Source organism: Magnolia sinica, chromosome 5 (assembly GCF_029962835.1).
Source record: "Magnolia sinica isolate HGM2019 chromosome 5, MsV1, whole genome shotgun sequence".
NCBI lineage: Eukaryota > Viridiplantae > Streptophyta > Magnoliopsida > Magnoliales > Magnoliaceae > Magnolia > Magnolia sinica.
The window spans coordinates 95118447-95124021 of record NC_080577.1 but is presented as its reverse complement, the minus strand read 5'-3'; positions in this window follow the sequence as shown (position 1 = coordinate 95124021).

Genomic DNA, 5575 nt, shown 5'->3' with positions numbered 1-5575 from the left:
GATGTCGCTAGGGCGTACAGTAACCATATCACACAATGCGAATGCATGAATCACACTATCCAGTCATGCAGCAATCCTGCGCGTATCGTGCGCTCATGTAGGGCAACACCCCCTGTACGGGAGCCCCCTAAACCATTTGCCCAAAGGCATATGCTATGATCAGTCATTTCTCATATCAAGCATACGTATGAAGCATATGATCATGAATCATGGAACTAAACATGTTATATGGGATGGATAATGTTCATAACGAAGATGGGCCTAGACGGCCTACACATAACACGTACGGGCCTATAATGAGCCCTAGGGTGAGTCATAATGCGGACATTTAACCAACACTATACTTGCAATGTGGACGTCAAACCACCATTGCTCCCAAGGCATAGCCCGACGTAAACATCATTACCTAACCCATGTTGGGATCACACATTGCAATGGACCTTAGGTACATCCCATTGAGCCTTAAATACATCAAATGGGCCAAATCACATGGGCCTTATATTCATTAAGTGGGCCATGTCAATGGGCCGCACCAATGGGCCTTATGTACATTGCAATGGGCTATAACCCATGGGCCTTAGAGTGCATCAAATGGGCCTACTCACATGGGCCTTATGTGTATCAAATGGGCCTTGCCAATTGGGCCCTATACGTGCATCAAATGGGCCTCAACCCATAGGCCCCAATACATTTTAATGGGCCTTAACCCATGGGCCCCTAATACATCAAATGGGCCTCGACCCATGGGCCCTACATATATATCAAAGAGGGCCCCAACCATGGGCCACAAGTAAACTGAGGTGGGCCTCCCACCACCAGTGAATCATATATAATATAATATAATATATATATATACAACATTATATATAATATAATATTATATATATATATATATATACACACACACACACATACACACATGCATGCATAGATCACACCCACCGTCCCTGGACGGTGGGGATACAACACCTTCACAGTGGGCTCCACCACAGCCCACCGTCAGGCTGACGGTGGCCATAAAACACAACCACTGTGGGCTCCATGTGGGGCCCACCAAAATGTTGATATGCCATCCAACCCGTTGATAAGGCCACGTGGGCCTCGATGAAGGGTGAAAATAAATTTCACCCTGATCCAAAACTTCTGTGGACCCCAAAAGGATTTCAAAGGTCGAGGTTTAATCCCACTGTTTCATACGGTGTGGGCCACCTGAGCTTTAGATCATGCTGATTTTTGGGGTGGGCCCACTTCAGAGAGTGGTCCACCCGATGAACGGATTAGATGGTGGAAAAACATCAAGGTGGGACCCACGGCTACAGCCGTGCTTGGCTGCCCGTCCATCGTTCGTCCGGGCACTGGTGCGCAGGTAGCGCTGCTGCCTTTCTGACACAGCAGTAGCAGCTGCTGTTATGTTTGTTTGTATTTTTTTTTATTTCTGTTCTTCTGTGGTTTTCGCAGGTGGGGTCCATATTTTGACAATCCACTCCGTCCAATGCCCTTCCATGGCTCAACACGAGCAAAACAAGTCCAATATTGGACATATTTTGGCGTATAATAATTTCAGGGAAGACTTCAATGGTGAAAACCACCATTTGATATGGTGTGGCCCGCCAGAACCTCGGATTGACTCTGTATTTCAGTTCAACGCCTGAATTGGGGTTGAGAAGGGAATGGACGGCGTGAATTGAATACATGCATCAAGGTGGGGCCTACATGAGTGGGCCACCCCAAAGCTTGGGAACAAGCTGATATTTGTGTTTCTTTCCAGCAAACGTCCAGCGTCCCTGGACGCTGGACTTGACATATTCGTTGGAGGTGGGCCCTGCTTAGGTGGGCTACCAACTGATGGATGACATGGGTACTACACATATAAGGTGGGCCCCACTTATAAATGGTTTGGATAAAATGCCTACCTCATGGTGGGGTCCATTCAAGTGGGCCACACAACCTTATTATCATCACAAAAATAAAATAAAATAAAAGAGAGAGGGATAGAGAGTGGGACCCGCGTGATGGAGGAACCCCGGCACTATGGGCCCTCCCTTGCACTAAATCATACATCAAGTGGGTCCCATTACATGTGGGCCCATTAAAATTAAATCCAACGGTGGAGATCCCTTCTCCACTAAATTAGACGGTCTAGATGACCCTAAATATGCAAGAAATTAAACATCATGAGGGGGTCCATGGAGAATGGCCCCATCATGGAATGATCATGATGATCCAAGTGGGCCATTGGCCACATCTTAGGGTCCAAAGTGAGATCCAAACCATTGATCGGTTGGCCTCACTTGGCCCATCTTAAAAACATCAAAAACTACCCTATCAAGGCACCCACCACTTGATCTTCTTGCTCCCTTGGCTTCCTTAGCTCCTTGTGCTTCTCTTTAATGGAGGAAGATGAGAAATGGATGGTTGAGATGAGAGATGAAGGGGTAGGAAAAGTGGGCCACACTTGAAGCTTGGGAGATAAGGGGAGGGGCTCATACGTATAGGATTTTTGTTGCTTGGGAAAGTTAAAAATGAGAGAGAGACTTGTAAGGGAGAGAGAGAGAGAGAGTGATGGGTGATGGAGTGATGGATGTGGTGGTGATGGGTGTAAGAGGCTTTTTTTAACTTTTTTGGCAAAAGTTGTAAGAGAGGAAAGGCTTGTGTAAGAACTTTTTGACTTTTGGGGCTTGCTTGGAAAATGGTGAAAGGTAATGTGTACTTGACATGATGGGATTGATGGATTGATTGATTGATGTGACACCTTGTAGTGATTCCCTCGGAATTCGCACGCGCGATATTTTCCTTACACCGAACACTGGCCCACATCTCCCGACCAGGGTATCACCTTGACGCGCGAGTCGCGGCATCGGAACCGCGACGACGACGCGGTCGCTAAGGTTCAAGTCCTGGGTTGAGCCGACTCGGGTTGACGGCATGAGAATCAAGGTCGCGTGCAAATACCGATTAAGGGTCGAAGGTTGCCGGAATTCGACCGGAAAGACCGCGGAAGCCTATGGAACGGTACGGTCTAGGATACGGGGCTTACACTATATCTTAAATCGGTTAAGGGTAGCCATCTGTTAGACCTTGTGGCATGATGGTAAATAGTTCGGGTTAATTGAACGCTCTGAATATCTTAAGCTACGACTGATTGTGAAGAAATTATTCGATATCGCAGAAGAAAAATTTGATGTCTTTCTATGATATACTACGAAATTTAATCTTAATGCATGTAAAAATTCAATAAAAAAGTAATTTATTCAAATGTATTTCCAGTCATTGACCATATTACAGAAGCAAAAATAAGAAAAAAAAAGGAGAAAAAAGAAACAAGGCGCCCGAATGATTTAAGCCATTTTAGCCTTCATTTCTTCAAATTCTGCCAGAAAGGTTTGCTTCTCAGCTTCGTTTTGCTCTTGCTTGGATTTCTAGTCGACCCATTTTTCAATAAGGATTGAAAGAGTATGAAGAAATTGGTCGACGCACATGCTGTGAGTAAAGACTCTATTCTCAGCCTCTCTCTTCCCAGCTAGGCTCACTTTCGACCGAGCCTGTTAAATGGTGATTTGTGAGTCCAGGAAGGAGAGATCTTCGGGAACAAGCAGATCTCTGGCAAACAAGGAATGTTCCCTCTCCTTAAATTCTTCCAATAGTGCAGTACATTGCACCTGTAGCATGTAGAGCATAGTTCAGTTGAATTTATGAGTCTAAGCCCATCACAGTCATTCATTCCAAGCTAGTTCATGAGCTTTGTTCACCTCCAAAGAATCCTCCTTGGCTGTAGGTAGAGCTGTACATGAGTCGAGTCGAGTCGAGTATCGCCCTACTCGTACTCGGCTCTTAACGCCCAAGTGTTGCTCGTACTCGGCTCTACTCGGCCGACGAGCATGGACTCCCTGCTCGTACTCAACTCGCCCGAGTACGAGCCGAGTACGAGTAGTAAACGAGTCGAGTCGAGTCCGAGTTTTCAAGGCGAGTTCGAGTACGAGCAGAAATCAAGTCGAGTAGAGTGCGAGTTTCAGAATTCGGATCGCACTACGATTAGCTCCTTGAGGTACATTTCTAACTCTGATTCTTTAGTATCAACTCCCATTCGTGCTTGTGCTAAGTATGATATGTATTCATTTAGCACATCCAGATTACCAGGTACAAAAATATCCGCATCTCCAATTTCTTCAACACCTGCTGCAGGTAAAGTATTAACATACGATTTGTACAAATTTTCAAGGGCTTGACGAACCTTAGACATCTCTGCTGCCACTCTTTCAGTAGGATAAAGCTTCATGAAAATAGAGCTAACCAACCCCATATTACAACGAGGATCAAGAACAACTGCCAAGGACATCAACAGATGACATTCGTCCCAGTATTTATCGAACTTTGTCTTCATACCAACTGTCATATGACGTATGAAGTTTGGATCCGCACTGGCATTTTTCTGTAGAGCATCCTTAATCTTCCAAAGAGACGGAAAAAACAGATTCACGATTGGATATTGATTCCCAGAAAAAATCTTCGTGCAATCATAGAAAACTTTGAGAAATGTGTGAACTTGTTGTGCTTTGGCCCAATCATCTGTGCTCAGCAACCAAGAATACATTCTGTCACGTGCCGCGTATTCAGGAAATGCAAGCTGTAATTCCATTGCCGTATCTACATTTTATAGGTCGAGTTCCAACGTGTACAGATATCCAACTTCAAAATTTTTTTAGATGGCACATTCAAACGTTGGATGGTGTCATTCCATACACTCAGTCTCGATGGCGACACCCTTATATATTTCATACTTTCTCTTATGTTCTTTATAGTGTTGTCAATTGCTTTCAGCTCTTCTTGTACAATCAAATTTACAATATGGGCATAACATCTGACCTGGAATATTTTTCTTTCAAAAAATAAATTTCCTGTAGCCCTGAACTGGTTATGTAAGCATGAAATGACACTGTCATTTACTGAAACATTGTCTAAAGTTATTGCTGAAATTTGCTTCTCAATGCCCCAGCCTTCTAGACAACTGTAGATGCAATCTGAAATAAGTAAACCAGTATGTGGAGGAGGAAGGTGTTTGAAGTTTAAAATTCTCTTGCATAGTTTCTAATCTTTATCAACATAGTGAGTGGTTAATGAAATGTATCCTTTTCTTTGATTGGACACCATCCATAAATCAGAAGTCAAAGCTATTCTGGTCACTGAAGCCAAAACTTCTTTTAATTTCATCTTTTCCTTTGCGTACATCTTCATGCTTTCTCTCTGCACTGTGACGCAGGAGACATTCTCGGCCCGAGGGTTAAGGAATTGACAGAAAGCCCTAAATCCTTTACTTTCAATCATTCTGAAAGGTTTTTCTTCCAAAATCACTAATCTAGCAAACCACTCATTCAACTTCTCCTTGTCAAACTTATGAGTGGACACTACGCCTTAGGACTCGTCCCCTTCTGACTTCGTAAATGATAGTGTCTGTTGGCCAGGAGGAGGGAGTCTTGCTTTCTTAGGACACGTCTTCAAATGTCTAATTAGATGTGTCGTAGATCCTCCTGGAATCTTGTTGAATAACCCTTTGCAGTGATTACACTTTATCTTCTGT